Raw genomic sequence first — 21,655 nt, 5'->3', positions numbered from 1 at the left:
ATCAATGTTGATCGATGTTTAATCAATTAACATCAACGTTTAGTAAATTTACCCCCTGGTCTTTTATCGCCACCCGGAATGCCGGCCGTTGAAATCATGATGGCGGAAGGCCGACCCGGGACTAAAGATAGGTGTCGAAATGCAGAAACCTATCTTTAGCCCCACGCTAAAATCCCAATGCCCCGGCATCCCAAACGAGGAAAGCTGGGCATAGTTAGGTTGTAGTCACGGGGGGGGGGGTTAGGTTTAGACACCCCAGGGGGAACTTAGGGTTTGGCATCCCGTCGGGGAGGGTTAGGCCAGGGGAAGGGGGGTTAGGGTTAGGCAGCCTCGGGGGGAGGTTAGGTTTAGGCACCGCCTGGGGGGGACTTAGGGTTAGGCACCACTCTGGGAGAGTTTTAGGGCTAGGCACCACCAAGGGAGGGTTACGGTTATAGGGGGGACAGTGGAGGGTTAGGATTCTTACGAGCCGCTGTCGGAATGTCCTCCCTTCTGGCTTCCAGCGTCGGTATAAGAGCCTGCGGCTATTCAGCCGTCCGTATTTCATACCGATTCCCCAGAAACAACACTGTTGGTTAACAATCTTCTGACGATAGTCGCGGTTTGTCAGCTCCCCCGGGGCAGGAACTGTCCGTAATTACTAAATATTCCACTGTGTGTAGGCGTCACATTAATAACAATTGTTACCTGCACAAATGTACAAATAACATAAGCTCCTATATCTAGAATAAAGACGCTTATTACAATAGTGCGCTATATTTTCACAACTATGTTTGATGGCCCAAATGTAACGGCGCAAAAGATGATGGAAAATAATAAGCAAAATAATAGAATTATGGTTAATATGTTAAAGCTCTGTAACATAGACACTTAATGAAAGTTTTCATATTAATAAAAAAAAGAAAACTTTAGTGATACCGTCAGGATCAGGCACATCTGGAGATAAATCATTTGCCTCATTTCAGTAAAGTTTCTAATTCAGTTTGTAAAATAATTTCATCCAAAGCCGCCACCGAGCTTATGGGGAACAGATGGTGAGTTTGGAGCCAAGTTACCGGGAAGTGAAGATCTGTCCCTGCCCCCAAAAGTCCGAGGACGGCAGCAAGAAAAGTTACAGTAGGCGTCTGATATACTCAGTGTGGCGTTCACAGCGGCCAGTGTGTTTTTATAGAGAAATCTATTTTCAAGGTTGACTTCCTCATTGAGAAACATTGAGCAAACTGAGAATATGAAATCTCTTGTGAGGCAGAGATGAAAACTGATCAGCTCGGCAACCAAACACCGGATGAATTGTTTAAGTCAGCGACAGCCTGGAAAAAAGACACTTCAAAAAGTTGCATTTGCATTAACTGTGTGCGGCTCGGCGGGGCCCTGTGAAGTGAGCTCTGCCAGAGAGATGGAAACATGGTCTCCTGGGCTTGTAGAGCCTGTGACCGAGTAATGGAGACCGGGCCGCTCCACGAGACTCACCCAGAGAGTCAACCAATTAATTTTTACTCTGATGCAAAACACAATCTATTTTACATGAAAAGCTCAGCGGCTGCCAGCATGAGATCTCTGTAATTCATTAAAAGGGTCAAAACAAGCAGATTTATCAGAGGACGGAGCCGGTATTCTCAGTCATTCAACGTGTAAAGATAAAGAAGTAAGAAAACATTATTAATTTCTCTTCTAGACGTTCTTGGCCCTTTATCTGCGTCTCGGGAGCTTTGCACCACCTGGTTACACCGTTGTGATTGGTTTGTGCACTATGATAGTCAGAGATAGATTAAATACCCCACAGAAGGTGGACCTGCACCATGGGGGCATCCTATGTGGCCAGGGGCGTAGCCAGAACTTTGTCGGCCGCACAGCTACATTTTGAAGGGTCCTATGTCCCAATGCTTCTAGAGAGACACCTTTCTGCAGCAGTTATTACATAACTGTAATAGTGCCATAGTGAATGTAATGCCCCCTAGTAGTGCCCTAGGGGCCCAATGGTCTCGCAGGTGATCCGATGCTACGTCTTATTCCAGCAGGAGGCATTTTTTTTACCTCAGACACCTCCCGCGGCATTATCATATTTACACTTCGCTGCTGCATCCAAACACTGTGGACCTCATTCAGAGTCGGTCGAAGCAGCCACATGGTCGTACAGGAAAAGGGGCCGGATATTCAAATGATTCCCTTGCAAGTTGCGTCCCTTAGTTCGGATCGGTAGTTGGCCGACCAAGGGGAGGATGCGGCCATAAGACAAAAAATACGGTCCCTTCTCGTACGCATTACACGTCATCTCAGGGCATATAAGGATTAATCGAGACCATCGTGAACCATCGGAACTGGTCGTAGAGCTTAAGGTTGACCATACCCTCTCTTAAGCTCTACGATCATGTCAGTGTAAAAACCTCCCATGTCACATGTGCAATGACACTACTTTGTTAATTATGCACTCCCATAATCCGTATGCACTCCCATAAAACGCCGTTCGCATAATTAGGCACGCCTGCGTTCGGATCTCCACTCCCCCGTTTTCAAGCACCGTCCCCTGTTACCACCCACAAACGCCTCATCCTGTCACTCAAACTACCGACCTGGCTGTGTTCAAGGAAAGAGAAATTTCTGATCATAGCGGCTAGTTTGCACACGTGCATTGCGAACTTTACGCATGCGCAGTATAGCGAACATCGGTGGCGTACGACCGTGCAGCCGCAACGACCGACTCTGAATGAGGTCCTGTGTCCATCTCCGAATCAGACCCACAGTACTCCTAATTCACATTATGATATACAGTGCGCCCTGTTCATATTATGCCACACTGTAGTGCCCCCGTTCATATTATGCCACACTATAGTGCCTCCAGTTCATATTGTGGCCCATTACAGTACTCTCCAGCTAATATTATGTCACATTACAGTGCCTCCACATCATATTGTGTCACGTTACAGTGTCTCCACATCATATTGTGTCACGTTACAGTGCCTCTACTTCATATTGTGTCACATTACAGTGCCTCTACTTCATATTGTGCCACGCTATAGTGCCTCCAGTTCATATTGTGGCCCATTACAGTACTCTACAGCTAATATTATGTCACATTACAGTGCCTCCACATCATATTGTGTCACGTTACAGTGCCGCCACATCATATTGTGTCACGTTACAGTGCCTCCACATCATATTGTGTCACGTTACAGTGCCTCTACTTCATATTGTGTCACGTTACAGTGCCTCTACTTCATATTGTGTCACGTTACAGTGCCTCTACTTCATATTGTGCCACGCTATAGTGCCTCCAGTTCATATTGTGCCACATTACAGTACTCTCTACTTCATATTATGCCACAATACAGTGCCTCCACTTCATATTGTGCCACGTTACGATGCCCCAGTTCATATTATGCTACATTAAATTGAGCAGTTCAGATTATGCCACATTACCGTACCCTCCTGTTCATTTTATACCATGTTACAGTGCCCAGTTGAGATTATGCCAAACTACAGTGCCCCCTTACCGTTCACTACATACACCTCTCACTGAAAATGTAATGTCACCCATTTCAGTCTGGGCAACAGGTCAGACCCAGTCAGTGGCAGATTTTGCCTAGTGGCTGCGAGGCTGCAGCCCCGCCCAGTAAAATCCACCACCTCAGTGTGGTCAGCTACACTGCGTGACTGGAGGTGGCTTCCTATTGGAAGTGCTACCTGTCACATACACAACAGGCAGCCCCAGTGGATGGTGTCTCCTCCCCCTGGTGTCTCGCTGGTGTCTCCTCCCCCTGGTGTCTCCTCCCACTGGTGTCTCCTCCCCCTGGGACTGCCAGTCCGGGCTGCTATTAGCAGAGAGCGGCTTCCAGGAGGCAGCCGATTCTCTGCCTTTCCGCCAGCCCTGCCCAGCTCCTAGGGGCTGCAGACGATGCAGCACTTTGGATGACGGTGGCATTCGCATGCACGGCTCCCCGAAACTAGTGCGCAGGCACTGGTCACGGCGCCTGACAGACAGATTGCACAGGTGCTGGGACCCGGCCAGGAGGAGTGGGTGACCTCCCATTGTCAGCTGCAGCAGCCCCCCTCATCTAAGAGGGTAGGAGCCGCCGCTGGACCCAATTGCTTAGCAGGCAAATCCGGGAAATTGATAACCAACTGTATAACCTGGGTCTGGGGCACCTGGAGCCTCTGGGTCCCCTAGTAATGGCACCCCCTGCACCCAATACAGCTACGCCCATGTATGTGGTCCCCTCAGATATTGCACAGGTGGGAGTGTGGCATCATACCCAAGCTCAACACATTAATACCTGCTGACTCCATCTTCTTCATGTCAGAAGCCACAGCTCAGTGTGGGGGCATTAATAGTACTGGATTAGGCCTCTCATTATGAGTATTTTAGTCGCCCCCTAACCATTATGGCTCTCGGCTACAGCCACGTAATGGTAGCGCAGTCCCCGCACAAGAGGTGTCTGTTGCTGTACTTTATATTTCATTAATATATGGTGAACTTGCCCCTGTGATCAGGGTGCTGTACTGTGATCAGGGTTCTGTACTGTGCTCAGGGTTCTGTACTGTGCTCAGGGTTCTGTACTGTGATCAGGGTGCTGTACTGTAATCAGGGTTCTGTACTGTGATCAGGGTGATGTACTGTGCTCAGGGTTCTGTACTGTGATCAGGGTTCTGTACTGTGATCAGGGTTCTGTACTGTGATCAGGGTGCTGTACTGTGATCAGGGTGCTGTACAGTGATCAGGGTGCTGTACTGTGCTCAGGGTTCTGTACTGTGCTCAGGGTTCTGTACTGTGATCAGGGTGTTGTACTGTGATCAGGGTGTTGTACTGTGATCAGGGTGCTGTACTGTGATCAGGGTGCTGTACTGTGCTCAGGGTTCTGTACTGTGCTCAGGGTTCTGTACTGTGATCAGGGTGCTGTACTGTAACCAGGGTGCTGTACAGTGATCAGGGTTCTGTACTCTGATCAGGGTTCTGTACTTTGTTCTGGGTGCATGTACAGCGATCAGGGTGCTGTACTGTGCTCAGGGTTCTGTACTCTGATCAGGGTGCTGTACTGTGATCAGGGTGCAGTACTGTGATCAGGGTGCTGTACTGTGCTCAGAGTTCTGTACTGTGATCAGGGTGCTGTACTCTGGTCAGGGTTCTGTACTGTGATCATGGTGCAGTACTGTGATCAGGGTGCTGTACTGTGATCAGGGTTCAGTACTCTGGTCATCAGGGTTCTGTATTGTGATCAGGGTGCTGTACTGTGATCAGGGTTCTGTACTGTGATCAGGGTGCTGTACTGTGATCAGGATGCTGTACTCTGGTCAGGGTTCTGTACTTTGATCAGGGTGCCGTACTGTGCTCAGGGGACTGTACTGTGCTCAGGATATTGTACTGTGATCAGGGTTCTGTACTGTGATCAGGGTTCTGTACTGTACTCAGGTTGCTGTACTGTGCTCAGGGTTCTGTACTGTGCTCAGGGTGCTCTACTCTGGTCAGAGTGCTGTACTGTGCTCAGGGTTCTGTACTGTGATCAGGGTGTTGTACTGTGATCAGTGTGCTGTACTGTGACCAGGGTTCTGTACTGTGATCAGGGTTCTGTACTGTGCTCGGGGTTCTGTACTGTGACCAGGGTGCAGTACTGCGATCAGGGTGCTGTAATGTGCTCAGGGTGCTGTACTGTGCTCAGGGTGCTGTACTGTGATCAGGGTGCTGTACTCTGGTCAGGGTTCTGTACTGTGATCAGGGTGCTGTAATGTGATAAGGGTGCTGTACTCTGTTCAGGGTTCTGTACTGTGATCAGGGTGCTGTACTGTGCTCACAGTTCTGTACTGTGCTCAGGGTTCTGTACTGTGATCAGGGTGCTGTACTGTGCTCACAGTTCTGTACTGTGCTCAGGGTTCTGTACTGTGATCAGGGTTCAGTACTGTGATCAGGGTTCTGTACTGTGATCAGGGTGCTGTACTGTGATCAGGGATCTGTACTGTGATCAAGGTGCAGTACTGTGATCAGTGTGCTGTATTCTGGTCAGGGTTCTGTACTGTGATCAGGGTGCTGTACTGTGATTTGGGTGATGTTCTGTGCTCAGGGTGCTGTACTGTGATCTGGGTGATGTACTGTGAGGTGAATGCTGTGATCAGTGCTGTACTTTGCGGTGAATGCTGTGATCAGAGTGCTGTACTGTGCGGTGAATCCAGCGATCAGAGTTCTGTACTGTGCAGTGAATGCTGTGATCAGGGTGCTGTACTGTGATCAGGGTGCTGTACTTTGCGGTGAATGCTGTGATCAGGATGCTGTACTGTGCGGTGAATGCTGTGATCAGGGTGCTGTACTGTGCGTTGAATGCTGTGATCAGAGTGCTGTACTGTGCGGTGAATGCTGTGATCAGGGTGCTGTACTGTGCGGTAAATCCTGTGATCAGAGTGCTGTACTGTGTGGTGAATCCTGCGATCAGAGTGCTATACTGTGCGGTGAATGCTGTGATCAGAGTGCTGTACTTTGCGGTGAATGCTGTGATCAGGGTGCTGTACTGTGCGGTGAATGCTGTGATCAGGGTGCTCTACTGTGCGTTGAATGCTGTGATCAGAGTGCTGTACTGTGCGGTGAATGCTGTGATCAGAGTGCTGTACTGTGCGGTGAATGCTGTGATCAGACTGCAGTACTGTGCGGTGAATGCTGTGATCAGGGTGCTGTATGGTGCAGTGAATGCTGTGATCAGAGTGCTGTACTGTGCGGTGAATCCTGTGATCAGAGTGCTGTACTTTGCGGTGAATGCTGTGATCAGGGTGCTGTACTGTGCGGTGAATGCTGTGATCAGGGTGCTCTACTGTGCGTTGAATGCTGTGATCAGAGTGCTGTACTGTGCGGTGAATGCTGTGATCATGGTGCTGTACTGTGCGGTGAATGCTGTGATCAGGGTGCTGTACTTTGCGGTGAATGCTGTGATCAGAGTGCTGTACTGTGCGGTGAATCCTGTGATCAGGGTGCTGTATTGTGCGGTGAATGCTGTGATCAGGGTGCTGTACTTTGCGGTGAATGCTGTGATCAGGGTTCTGTACTGTGCGGTGAATGCTGTGATCAGGGTGCTGTACTGTGCTGTGAATGCTGTGATCAGGGTGATGTACTGTGCATTGAATGCTGTGATCAGAGTGCTGTACTGTGCGGTGAATGCTGTGATCAGGCTGCTGTACTGTGATCAGGGTGCTGTACTGTGCTGTGAATGCTGTGATCAGGGTGCTGTACTGTGCGGTGAAAGATGTGATCAGGGTGCTGTACTGTGCGGTGAATGCTGTGATCAGGGTGCTGTACTGTGCTGTGAATGCTGTGACCAGGGTGCTGTACTGTGCGGTGAATGCTGTGGTCAGGGTGCTGATCTGTGCGGTGAATGCTGTGATCAGGGTATTGTACTGTGCGGTGAATGCTGTGATCAGGGTGCTGTACTGTGCGGTGAATGCTGTGATCAGGGTTCTGTACTGTGCGTTGAATGCTGTGATCAGGGTGCTGTACTGTGCGGTGAATGCTGTGATCATGGTGCTGTACTGTGCGGTGAATGCTGTGATCAGGGTGCTGTACTGTGCAGATGAATGCTGTGATCAGGGTTCTGTACTGTGGGGTGAATGCTGTGATCATGGTGCTGTACTGTGTGGTGAATGCTGTGATCAGGGTGCTGTACTGTGCGGTGAATGCTGTGATCATGGTGCTGTACTGTGATCAGGGTGCTGTACTGTGCTGTGAATGCTGTGACCAGGGTGCTGTACTGTGCGGTGAATGCTGTGATCAGGGTGCTGTACTGTGCGGTGAATGCTGTGATCAGGGTATTGTACTGTGCGGTGAATGCTGTGATCAGGGTGCTGTACTGTGCGGTGAATGCTGTGATCAGGGTTCTGTACTGTGCGGTGAATGCTGTGATCAGGGTGCTGTACTGTGCGGTGAATGCTGTGATCATGGTGCTGTACTGTGCGGTGAATGCTGTGATCAGGGTGCTGTACTGTGCAGATGAATGCTGTGATCAGGGTTCTGTACTGTGGGGTGAATGCTGTGATCATGGTGCTGTACTGTTCGGTGAATGCTGTGATCAGGGTGCTGTACTGTGCGGTGAATGCTGTGATCATGGTGCTGTTCTGTGCGGTGAATGCTGTGATCAGAGTGCTGTACTGTGCGGTGAATGCTGTGATCAGGGTGCTGTACTGTGATCAGAGTGCTGTACTGTTCGCTGAATGCTGTGATCAGGGTGCTGTACTGTGATCAGGGTTCTGTACTGTGCGGTGAATGCTGTGATCAGAGTGCTGTACTTTGTGGTGAATGCTGTTATCAGGGTGCTGTACTGTTCGGTGAATGCTGTGATCAGGGTGCTGTACTGTGCGGTGAATGCTGTGATCAGAGTGCTGTACTGTTTGGTGAATGCTGTGATCAGGGTCCTGTACTGTGCGGTGAATGCTGTGATCAGGGTGCTGTACTGTGCGGTGAATGCTGTGATCAGAGTGCTGTACTGTGCGGTGAATGCTGTGATCAGGGTGCTGTACTGTGCGGTGAATGCTGTGATCAGGGTGCTGTACTGTGCGGTGAATGCTGTGATCAGGGTGCTGTACTGTGCGTTGAATGCTGTGATCAGGGTGCTGTACTGTGCGGTGAATGCTGTGATCAGGGTTCTGTACTGTGCGGTGAATGCTGTGATCAGGGTGCTGTACTGTGCGTTGAATGCTGTGATCAGGGTGCTGTACTGTGCGGTGAATGCTGTGATCAGGGTGCTGTACTGTGCGTTGAATGCTGTGATCAGGGTGCTGTACTGTGCGGTGAATGCTGTGATAATGGTGCTGTACTGTGCGGTGAATGCTGTGATCAGGGTGCTGTAATGTGCTGTGAATGCTGTGATCAGAGTGCTGTACTGTGCGGTGAATGCTGTGATGAGAGTGCTGTACTGTGCGGTGAATGCTGTGATCAGAGTGCTGTACTGTGTGGTGAATGCTGTGATCAGGGTTCTGTACTGTGTGGTGAATGCTGTGATCATGGTGCTGTACTGTGCGGTGAATGCTGTGATCAGGGTGCTGTACTGTGCTGTGAATGCTGTGATCAGAGTGCTGTACTGTGCGGTGAATGCTGTGATCAGAGTGCTGTACTGTGCGGTGAATGCTGTGATCATGGTGATGTTCTGTGCAGTGAATGCTGTGATCAGAGTGCTGTACTGTGCGGTGAATGCTGTGATCAGGGTGCTGTACTGTGATCAGGGTTCTGTACTGTGCGGTGAATGCTGTGATCAGAGTGCTGTACTTTGTGGTGAATGCTGTGATCAGGGTGCTGTACTGTTCGGTGAATGCTGTGATCAGGGTGCTGTACTGTGCGGTGAATGCTGGGATCAGAGTGCTGTACTGTTCGGTGAATGCTGTGATCAGGGTCCTGTACTGTGCGGTGAATGCTGTGATCAGGGTGCTGTACTGTGCGGTGAATGCTGTGATCAGAGTGCTGTACTGTGCGGTGAATGCTGTGATCAGGGTGCTGTACTGTGCGGTGAATGCTGTGATCAGAGTGCTGTACTGTGCGGTGAATGCTGTGATCAGGGTGCTGTACTGTGCGTTGAATGCTGTGATCAGGGTGCTGTACTGTGCGGTGAATGCTGTGATCAGGGTTCTGTACCGTGCGGTGAATGCTGTGATCAGGGTGCTGTACTGTGCGTTGTATGCTGTGATCAGGGTGCTGTACTGTGCGGTGAATGCTGTGATCAGGGTGCTGTACTGTGCGTTGAATGCTGTGATCAGAGTGCTGTACTGTTCGGTGAATGCTGTGATCAGGGTGCTGTACTGTGATCAGGGTTCTGTACTGTGCGGTGAATGCTGTGATCAGGGTGCTGTACTTTGTGGTGGATGCTGTGATCAGGGTGCTGTACTGTTCGGTGAATGCTGTGATCAGGGTGCTGTACTGTGCTGTGAATGCTGTGATCAGAGTGCTGTACTGTTCGGTGAATGCTGTGATCAGGGTGCTGTACTGTGCAGTGAATGCTGTGATCAGGGTGCTGTAGTGTGCGGTGAATGCTGTGATCAGAGTGCTGTACTGTGCGGTGAATGCTGTGATCAGGGTGCTGTACTGTGCGGTGAATGCTGTGATCAGAGTGCTGTACTTTGCGGTGAATGCTGTGATCAGGGTGCTGTACTGTGATCAGGGTGCTGTACTGTTCGGTGAATGCTGTGATCAGGGTGTTGTACTGTGCGGTGAATGCTGTGATCAGAGTGCTGTACTGTGCGGTGAATGCTGTGATCAGAGTGCTGTACTTTGCGGTGAATGCTGTGATCAGGGTGCTGTACTGTGATCAGGGTGCTGTACTGTGATCAGAGCGCTGTACTGTGCGGTGAATGCTGTGATCAGGGTGCTGTACTGTGATCAGGGTTCTGTACTGTGCGGTGAATGCTGTGATCAGGGTGCTGTACTTTGTGGTGAATGCTGTGATCAGGGTGCTGTACTGTTAGGTGAATGCTGTGATCAGGGTGCTGTACTGTGCGGTGAATGCTGTGATCAGAGTGCTGTACTGTTCGGTGAATGCTGTGATCAGGGTGCTGTACTGTGCGGTGAATGCTGTGATCAGGGTGCTGTACTGTGCGGTGAATGCTGTGATCAGAGTGCTGTACTGTGCGGTGAATACTGTGATCAGGGTGCTGTACTGTGTGGTGAATGCTGTGATCAGAGTGCTGTACTTTGCGGTGACAGCTGTGATCAGGGTGCTGTACTGTGCGGTGAATGCTGTGATAAGTGTGCTGTGCTGTGAATGCTGTGACCAGGGTGCTGTACTGTGCGGTGAATGCTGTGGTCAGGGTGCTGCTCTGTGCGGTGAATGCTGTTATCAGGGTATTGTACTGTGCGGTGAATGCTGTGATCAGGGTGCTGTACTGTGCGGTGAATGCTGTGATCAGGGTTCTGTACTGTGCGGTGAATGCTGTGATCAGGGTGCTGTACTGTGCGGTGAATGCTGTGATCATGGTGCTGTACTGTATGGTGAATGCTGTGATCAGGGTGCTGTACTGTGCAGATGAATGCTGTGATCAGGGTTCTGTACTGTGGGGTGAATGCTGTGATCAGAGTGCTGTACTTTGCGGTGAATGCTGTGCTCAGGGTGCTGTACTTTGTGGTGAATGCTGTGATCAGGGTGCTGTACTGTGCGGGGAATGCTGTGATCAAGGTGCTGTACTGTGCGGTGAATGCTGTGATCAGGGTGCTGTACTGTGCAGTGAATGCTGTGATCAGAGTGCTGTACTGTGTGGTGAATGCTGTGATCAGAGTGCTGTTCTGTGCGGTGAATGCTGTGATCATAGTGCTGTACTGTGTGGTGAATGCTGTGATCAGGGTTCTGTACTGTGTGGTGAATGCTGTGATCATGGTGCTGTACTGTGTGGTGAATGCTGTGATCAGGGTGCTGTACTGTGCTGTGAATGCTGTGATCAGAGTGCTGTACTGTGCGGTGAATGCTGTGATCAGAGTGCTGTACTGTGCGGTGAATTCTGTGATCATGTTGCTGTTCTGTGCGGTGAATGCTGTGATCAGAGTGCTGTACTGTGCGGTGAATGCTGTGATCAGAGTGCTGTACTGGGCGGTGAATGCTGTGATCAGAGTGCTGTACTGTGCGGTGAATGCTGTGATCAGGGTGCTGTACTGTGATCAGAGTGCTGTACTGTGCGGTGAATGCTGTGATCAGGGTTCTGTACTGTGCGTTGAATGCTGTGATCAGGGTGCTGTACTTTGTGGTGAATGCTGTGATCAGGGTGCTGTACTGTTCGGTGAATGCTGTGATCAGGGTGCTGTACTGTGCGGTGAATGCTGTGATCAGAGTGCTGTACTGTGCGGTGAATGCTGTGATCAGAGTGCTGTACTGTGCGGTGAATGCTGTGATCAGGGTGCTGTACAGTGCGGTGAATGCTGTGATCAGGGTGCTGTACTGTGCGGTGAATGCTGTGATCAGGGTGCTGTAGTGTGCGGTGAATGCTGTGATCAGAGTGCTGTACTGTGCGGTGAATGCTGTGATCAGGGTGCTGTACTGTGCGGTGAATGCTGTGATCAGAGTGCTGTACTTTGCGGTGAATGCTGTGATCAGGGTGCTCTACTGTGATAAGGGTGCTTTACTGTCATCAGGGTTCTGTACTGTGCGGTGAATGCTGTGATCAGAGTGCTGTACTTTGCGGTGAATGCTGTGATCAGGGTGCTGTACTGTGATCAGGGTGCTGTACTGTTTGGTGAATGCTGTGATCAGGGTGCTGTACTGTGCGGTGAATGCTGTGATCAGAGTGCTGTACTGTGCGGTGAATGCTGTGATCAGAGTGCTGTACTTTGCGGTGAATGCTGTGATCAGGGTGCTGTACTGTGATCAGGGTGCTGTACTGTGATCAGAGCGCTGTACTGTGCGGTGAATGCTGTGATCAGGGTGCTGTACTGTGATCAGGGTTCTGTACTGTGCGGTGAATGCTGTGATCAGGGTGCTGTACTTTGTGGTGAATGCTGTGATCAGGTTGCTGTACTGTTAGGTGAATGCTGTGATCAGGGTGCTGTACTGTGCGGTGAATGCTGTGATGAGAGTGCTGTACTGTGCGGTGAATGCTGTGATCAGGGTGCTGTACTGTGCGGTGAATGCTGTGATCAGGGTGCTGTACTGTGCGGTGAATGCTGTGATCAGAGTGCTGTACTGTGCGGTGAATACTATGATCAGGGTGCTGTACTGTGTGGTGAATGCTGTGATCAGAGTGCTGTGCTGTGCTGTGAATGCTGTGACCAGGGTGCTGTACTGTGCGGTGAATGCTGTGGTCAGGGTGCTGTACTGTGTGGTGAATGCTGTGATCAGAGTGCTGTACTTTGCGGTGAATGCAGTGATCAGGGAGCTGTACTGTGCGGTGAAAGCTGTGATCAGGGTGCTGTACTGTGCGGTGAATGCTGTGATCAGTGTGCTGTGCTGTGCTGTGAATGCTGTGACCAGGGTGCTGTACTGTGCGGTGAATGCTGTGGTCAGGGTGCTGTTCTGTGCGGTGAATGCTGTGATCAGGGTATTGTACTGTGCGGTGAATGCTGTGATCAGGGTGCTGTACTGTGCGGTGAATGCTGTGATCAGGGTTCTGTACTGTGCGGTGAATGCTGTGATCAGAGTGCTGTACTGTGCGGTGAATGCTGTGATCTTGGTGCTGTACTGTGCGGTGAATGCTGTGATCAGGGTTCTGTACTGTGCGGTGAATGCTGTGATCAGAGTGCTGTACTTTGCGGTGAATGCTGTGATCAGGGTGCTGTACTGTGATCAGGGTTCTGTACTGTGCGGTGAATGCTGTGATCAGAGTGCTGTACTGTGCGGTGAATGCTGTGATCAGAGCGCTGTACTGTGCGGTGAATGCTGTGATCAGGGTGCTGTACTGTGATCAGGGTTCTGTACTGTGCGGTGAATGCTGTGATCAGGGTGCTGTACTTTGTGGTGAATGCTGTGATCAGGTTGCTGTACTGTTAGGTGAATGCTGTGATCAGGGTGCTGTACTGTGCGGTGAATGCTGTGATCAGAGTGCTGTACTGTTCGGTGAATGCTGTGATCAGGGTGCTGTACTGTGCGGTGAATGCTGTGATCAGGGTGCTGTACTGTGCGGTGAATGCTGTGATCAGAGTGCTGTACTGTGCGGTGAATACTGTGATCAGGGTGCTGTACTGTGTGGTGAATGCTGTGATCAGAGTGCTGTGCTGTGCTGTGAATGCTGTGACCAGGGTGCTGTACTGTGCAGTGAATGCTGTGGTCAGGGTGCTGTACTGTGTGGTGAATGCTGTGATCAGAGTGCTGTACTTTGCGGTGAATGCAGTGATCAGGGAGCTGTACTGTGCGGTGAAAGCTGTGATCAGGGTGCTGTACTGTGCGGTGAATGCTGTGATCAGTGTGCTGTGCTGTGCTGTGAATGCTGTGACCAGGGTGCTGTACTGTGCGGTGAATGCTGTGGTCAGGGTGCTGTTCTGTGCGGTGAATGCTGTGATCAGGGTATTGTACTGTGCGGTGAATGCTTTGATCAGGGTGCTGTACTGTGCGGTGAATGCTGTGATCAGGGTTCTGTACTGTGCGGTGAATGCTGTGATCAGGGTGCTGTACTGTGCGGTGAATGCTGTGATCATGGTGCTGTACTGTACGGTGAATGCTGTGATCAGGGTGCTGTACTGTGCAGATGAATGCTGTGATCAGGGTTCTGTACTGTGGGGTGAATGCTGTGATCAGAGTGCTGTACTGTGCGGTGAATGCTGTGATCAGGGTGCTGTACTTTGTGGTGAATGCTGTGATCAGGGTGCTGTACTGTGCGGTGAATGCTGTGATCAAGGTGCTGTACTGTGCGGTGAATGCTGTGATCAGGGTGCAGTACTGTGCGGTGAATGCTGTGATCAGAGTACTGTACTGTGCGGTGAATGCTGTGATCAGAGTGCTGTTCTGTGCGGTGAATGCTGTGATCATAGTGCTGTACTGTGTGGTGAATGCTGTGATCAGGGTTCTGTACTGTGTGGTGAATGCTGTGATCATGGTGCTGTACTGTGTGGTGAATGCTGTGATCAGGGTGCTGTACTGTGCTGTGAATGCTGTGATCAGAGTGCTGTACTGTGCGGTGAATGCTGTGATCAGAGTGCTGTACTGTGCGGTGAATGCTGTGATCATGTTGCTGTTCTGTGCGGTGAATGCTGTGATCAGAGTGCTGTACTGTGCGGTGAATGCTGTGATCAGAGTGCTGTACTTTGCGGTGCTCTACTGTGATCAGGGTGCTGTACTGTCATCAGGGTTCTGTACTGTTCTGTACTGAATGCTGTGATCAGAATGCTGTACTGTGCGGTGAATGCTGTGATCAGAGTGCTGTACTGTGCGGTGAATGCTGTGATCAGGGTGCTGTACTGTGCGGTGAATGCTGTGATCAAGGTGCTGTACTTTGCGGTGCTCTACTGTGATCAGGGTGCTGTACTGTCATCAGGGTTCTGTACTGTGCGGTGAATACTGTGATCAGGGTGCTGTACTGTCATCAGGGTTGAATGCTGTGATCAGGGTGCTGTACTGTGCGGTGAATGCTGTGATCAAGGTGCTGTACTTTGCGGTGCTCTACTGTGATCAGGGTGCTGTACTGTGATCAGGGTGCTGTACTGTGCGGTGAATGCTGTGATCAAGGTGCTGTACTGTGCGGTGAATGCTGTGATCAGGGTGCTGTACTGTGCGGTGAATGCTGTGATCAGAGTACTGTACTGTGCGGTGAATGCTGTGATCAGAGTGCTGTTCTGTGCGGTGAATGCTGTGATCATAGTGCTGTACTGTGTGGTGAATGCTGTGATCAGGGTTCTGTACTGTGTGGTGAATGCTGTGATCATGGTGCTGTACTGTGTGGTGAATGCTGTGATCAGGGTGCTGTACTGTGCTGTGAATGCTGTGATCAGAGTGCTGTACTGTGCGGTGAATGCTGTGATCAGAGTGCTGTACTGTGCGGTGAATGCTGTGATCATGTTGCTGTTCTGTGCGGTGAATGCTGTGATCAGAGTGCTGTACTGTGCGGTGAATGCTGTGATCAGAGTGCTGTACTGGGCGGTGAATGCTGTGATCAGAGTGCTGTACTGTGCGGTGAATGCTGTGATCAGGGTGCTGTACTGTGATCAGAGTGCTGTACTGTGCGGTGAATGCTGTGATCAGGGTTCTGTACTGTGCGGTGAATGCTGTGATCATGGTGCTGTACTTTGTGATGAATGCTGTGATCAGGGTGCTGTACTGTTCGGTGAATGCTGTGATCAGGGTGCTGTACTGTGCGGTGAATGCTGTGATCAGAATGCTGTACTGTGCGGTGAATGCTGTGATCAGAGTGCTGTACTGTGCGGTGAATGCTGTGATCAGGGTGCTGTACTGTGCGGTGAATGCTGTGATCAAGGTGCTGTACTGTGCGGTGAATGCTGTGATCAGGGTGCTGTAGTGTGCGGTGAATGCTGTGATCAGAGTGCTGTACTGTGCGGTGAATGCTGTGATCAGAGTGCTGTACTTTGCGGTGAATGCTGTGATCAGGGTGCTGTACTGTGATCAGGGTGCTGTACTGTTCGGTGAATGCTGTGATCAGGGTGCTGTACTGTGCGGTGAATGCTGTGATCAGAGTGCTGTACTGTGCGGTGAATGCTGTGATCAGAGTGCTGTACTTTGCGGTGAATGCTGTGATCAGGGTGCTGTACTGTGATCAGGGTGCTGTACTGTGATCAGAGCGCTGTACTGTGCGGTGAATGCTGTGATCAGGGTGTTGTACTGTGATCAGGGTTCTGTACTGTGCGCTGAATGCTGTGATCAGGGTGCTGTACTTTGTGGTGAATGCTGTGATCAGGTTGCTGTACTGTTAGGTGAATGCTGTGATCAGGGTGCTGTACTGTGCGGTGAATGCTGTGATCAGAGTGCTGTACTGTTCGGTGAATGCTGTGATCAGGGTGCTGTACTGTGCGGTGAATGCTGTGATCAGGGTGCTGTACTGTGCGGTGAATGCTGTGATCAGAGTGCTGTACTGTGCGGTGAATACTGTGATCAGGGTGCTGTACTGTGTGGTGAATGCTGTGATCAGAGTGCTGTGCTGTGCTGTGAATGCTGTGACCAGGGTGCTGTACTGTGCGGTGAATGCTGTGGTCAGGGTGCTGTTCTGTGCGGTGAATGCTGTGATCAGGGTATTGTACTGTGCGGTGAATGCTGTGATCAGGGTGCTGTACTGTGCGGTGAATGCTGTGATCAGGGTTCTGTACTGTGCGGTGAATGCTGTGATCAGGGTGCTGTACTGTGCGGTGAATGCTGTGATCATGGTGCTGTACTGTACGGTGAATGCTGTGATCAGGGTGCTGTACTGTGCAGATGAATGCTGTGATCAGGGTTCTGTACTGTGGGGTGAATGCTGTGATCAGAGTGCTGTACTTTGCGGTGAATGCTGTGATCAGGGTGCTGTACTTTGTGGTGAGTGCTGTGATCAGGGTGCTGTACTGTTCGGTGAATGCTGTGATCAGGGTGCTGTACTGTGCGGTGAATGCTGTGATCAGAGTGCTGTACTGTGCGGTGAATGCTGTGATCAGGGTGCTGTACTGTGATCAGAGTGCTGTACTGTGCAGTGAATGCTGTGATCAGGGTGCTGTACTGTGATCAGGGTTCTGTACTGTGCGGTGAATGCTGTGATCAGGGTGCTGTACTTTGTGGTGAATGCTGTGATCAGGGTGCTGTACTGTTCGGTGAATGCTGTGATCAGGGTGCTGTACTGTGCAATGAATGCTGTGATCAGAGTGCTGTACTGTTCGGTGAATGCTGTGATCAGGGTCCTGTACTGTGCGGTGAATGCTGTGATCAGGGTGCTGTACTGTGTGGTGAATGCTGTGATCAGAGTGCTGTACTGTGCGGTGAATGCTGTGATCAGGGTGCTGTACTGTGCGGTGAATGCTGTGATCAGGGTGCTGTACTGTGCGGTGAATGCTGTGATCAGGGTTCTGTACTGTGCGGTGAATGCTGTGATCAGGGTGCTGTACTGTGCGGTGAATGCTGTGATCAGGGTGCTGTTCTGTGCGGTGAATGCTGTGATCAGGGTGCTGTACTGTGCTGTGAATGCTGTGATCAGAGTGCTGTACTGTGCGGTGAATGCTGTGATCAGAGTGCTGTACTGTGCGGTGAATGCTGTGATCAGAGTACTGTACTGTGCGGTGAATGCTGTGATCAGGGTGCTGTACTGTGATCAGAGTGCTGTACTGTGCGGTGAATGCTGTGATCAGGGTGCTGTACTGTGCGGTGAATGCTGTGATCAGAGTGCTGTACTGTGCGGTGAATGCTGTGATCAGGGTGCTGTACTGTGATCAGAGTGCTGTACTGTGCAGTGAATGCTGTGATCAGGGTGCTGTACTGTGATCAGGGTTCTGTACTGTGCGGTGAATGCTGTGATCAGGGTGCTGTACTTTGTGGTGAATGGTGTGATCAGGGTGCTGTACTGTTCGGTGAATGCTGTGATCAGGGTGCTGTACTGTGCGGTGAATGCTGTGATCAGGGTGCTGTACTGTGCGGTGAATGCTGTGATCAGAGTGCTTTACTGTGCGGTGAATGCTGTGATCAGGGTGCTGTACTGTGCGGTGAATGCTGTGATCAGAGTGCTGTACTTTGCGGTGAATGCTGTGATCAGGGTGCTGTACTGTGATCAGGGTGCTGTACTGTGATCACAGTGCTGTACTGTGCGGTGAATGCTGTGATCAGGGTTCTCTACTGTGCGGTGAATGCTGTGATCAGGGTTCTGTACTGTGCGGTGAATGCTGTGATCAGGGTTCTGTACTGTGCGGTGAATGCTGTGATCAGAGTGCTGTACTGTGCGGTGAATGCTGTGATCAGGGTGCTGTACTGTGATCAGGGTTCTGTACTGTGCGGTGAATGCTGTGATCAGGGTGCTGTACTTTGCGGTGAATGCTGTGATCAGGGTGCTGTACTGTTCGGTGAATGCTGTGAACAGTGTACTGTACTGTGCTGTGAATGCTGTGATCAGAGTGCTGTACTGTTCGGTGAATGCTGTGATCAGGGTGCTGTACTGTGCGGTGAATGCTGTGATCAGGGTGCTGTACTGTGCGGTGAATGCTGTGATCAGAGTGCTGTACTGTGCGGTGAATGCTGTGATCAGGGTGCTGTACTGTGCGGTGAATGCTGTGATCAGAGTGCGGTACATTGCGGTGAATGCTGTGATCAGGGTGCTCTACTGTGTTCAGGGTGCTGTACTGTCATCAGGGATCTGTACTGTGCGGTGAATGCTGTGATCAGAGTGCTGTACTTTGCGGTGAATGCTGTGATCAGGGTGCTGCACTGTGATCAGGGTGCTGTACTGTTCGGTGAATGCTGTGATCAGGGTGCTGTACTGTGCAGTGAATGCTGTGATCAGAGTGCTGTACTGTGTGGTGAATGCTGTGATCGGGGTGCTGTACTGTGCGGTGAATGCTGTGATCAGAGTGCTGTACTTTGTGGTGAATGCTGTGATCAGGGTGCTGTACTGTGATCAGGGTGCTGTACTGTGATCAGAGTGCTGTACTGTGCGGTGAATGCTGTGATCAGGGTGCTGTACTGTGATCAGGGTTCTGTACTGTGCGGTGAATGCTGTGATCAGGGTGCTGTACTGTGCTGTGAATGCTGTGATCAGAGTGCTGTACTGTGCGGTGAATGCTGTGATCAGAGTACTGTTCTGTGCGGTGAATGCTGTGATCAGAGTTCTGTACTGTGTGGTGAATGCTGTGATCAGAGTGCTGTACTGTGCGGTGAATGCTGTGATCATGGTGCTGTTCTGTGCGGTGAATGCTGTGATCAGAGTGCTGTACTGTGCGGTGAATGCTGTGTTCAGAGTGCTGTACTGTGCGGTGAATGCTGTGATCAGAGTGCTGTACTGTGCGGTGAATGCTGTGATCAGGGTGCTGTACTGTGATCAGAGTGCTGTACTGTGCGGTGAATGCTGTGATCAGGGTTCTGTACTGTGCTGTGAATGCTGTGATCAGGGTGCTGTACTTTGTGGTGAATGCTGTGATCAGGGTGCTGTACTGTTCGGTGAATGCTGTGATCAGGGTGCTGTACTGTGCGGTGAATGCTGTGATCAGAGTGCTGTACTGTGCGGTGAATGCTGTGATCAGGGTGCTGTACTGTGATCAGAGTGCTGTACTGTGCAGTGAATGCTGTGATCAGGGTGCTGTACTGTGATCAGGGTTCTGTACTGTGCGGTGAATGCTGTGATCAGGGTGCTGTACTTTGTGGTGAATGCTGTGATCAGGGTGCTGTACTGTTCGGTGAATGCTGTGATCATGGTGCTGTACTGTGTGGTGAATGCTGTGATCAGGGTGCTGTACTGTGCGGTGAATGCTGTGATCAGAGTGTTGTACTGTGCGGTGAATGCTGTGATCAGGGTGCTGTACTGTGCGGTGAATGCTGTGATCAGAGTGCTGTATTTTGCGGTGAATGCTGTGATCAGGGTGCTGTACTGTGATGAGAGTGCTGTACTGTGCGGTGAATGCTGTGATCAGGGTGCTCTACTGTGATCAGGGTGCTGTACTGTCATCAGGGTTCTGTACTGTGCGGTGAATGCTGTGATCAGAGTGCTGTACTTTGCGGTGAATGCTGTGATCAGGGTGCTGTACTGTGATCAGGGTGCTGTACTGTTCGGTGAATGCTGTGATCAGGGTGCTGTACTGTGCGGTGAATGCTGTGATCAGAGTGCTGTACTTTGCGGTGAATGCTGTGATCAGAGTGCGTACTTTGCGGTGAATGCTGTGATCAGGGTGCTGTACTGTGATCAGGGTGCTGTACTGTGATCAGAGTGCTGTACTGTGCGGTGAATGCTGTGATCAGGGTGCTGTACTGTGATCAGGGTTCTGTACTGTGCGGTGAATGCTGTGATCAGGGAGCTGTACTTAGTGGTGAATGCTGTGATCAGGGTGCTGTACTGTTAGTTGAATGCTGTGATCAGGGTGCTGTACTGTGCGGTGAATGCTGTGATCAGAGTGCTGTACTGTTCGGTGAATGCTGTGATCAGGGTGCTGTACTGTGCGGTGAATGCTGTGATCAGTGTTCTGTACTGTGCGGTGAATGCTGTGATCAGAGTGCTGTACTGTGCGGTGAATACTGTGATCAGGGTGCTGTACTGTGCGGTGAATGCTGTGATCAGAGTGCTGTACATTGCGGTGAATGCTGTGATCAGGGTGCTGTACTGTGCGGTGAAAGCTGTGATCAGGGTGCTGTACTGTGCGGTGAATGCTGTGATCAGGGTGCTGTACTGTGCTGTGAATGCTGTGACCAGGGTGCTGTACTGTGCGGTGAATGCTGTGATCAGGGTGCTGTACTGTGCAGATGAATGCTGTGATCAGGGTTCTGTACTGTGGGGTGAATACTGTGATCAGGGTGCTGTACTGTGCGGTGAATGCTGTGATCAGAGTGCTGTACATTGCGGTGAATGCTGTGATCAGGGTATTGTACTGTGCGGTGAATGCTGTGATCAGGGTGCTGTACTGTGTGGTGAATGCTGTGATCAGGGTTCTGTACTGTGCGGTGAATGCTGTGATCAGGGTGCTGTACTGTGCGGTGAATGCTGTGATCAGGGTGCTGTACTGTGCAGATGAATGCTGTGATCAGGGTTCTGTACTGTGGGGTGAATGCTGTGATCATGGTGCTGTACTGTGTGGTGAATGCTGTGATCAGGGTGCTGTACTGTGCGGTGAATGCTGTGATCATGGTGCTGTTCTGTGCGGTGAATGCTGTGATCAGAGTGCTGTACTGTGCGGTGAATGCTGTGATCAGAGTGCTGTACTGTGCGGTGAATGCTGTGATCAGGGTGCTGTACTGTGATCAGAGTGCTGTACTGTTCGGTGAATGCTGTGATCAGGGTGCTGTACTGTGATCAGGGTTCTGTACTGTGCGGTGAATGCTGTGATCAGAGTGCTGTACTTTGTGGTGAATGCTGTGATCAGGGTGCTGTACTGTTCGGTGAATGCTGTGATCAGGGTGCTGTACTGTGCGGTGAATGCTGTGATCAGAGTGCTGTACTGTTCGGTGAATGCTGTGATCAGGGTCCTGTACTGTGCGGTGAATGCTGTGATCAGAGTGCTGTACTATGCGGTGAATGCTGTGATCAGGGTGCTGTACTGTGCGGTGAATGCTGTGATCAGAGTGCTGTACTGTGCGGTGAATGCTGTGTTCAGGGTGCTGTACTGTGCGGTGAATGCTGTGAT

Source organism: Taudactylus pleione, unplaced genomic scaffold (assembly GCF_031769625.1).
Source record: "Taudactylus pleione unplaced genomic scaffold, aTauple2 ptg003137l, whole genome shotgun sequence".
Classification (NCBI taxonomy): Eukaryota; Metazoa; Chordata; class Amphibia; order Anura; family Myobatrachidae; genus Taudactylus; species Taudactylus pleione.
Note: the sequence above shows the minus strand (reverse complement) of the source record.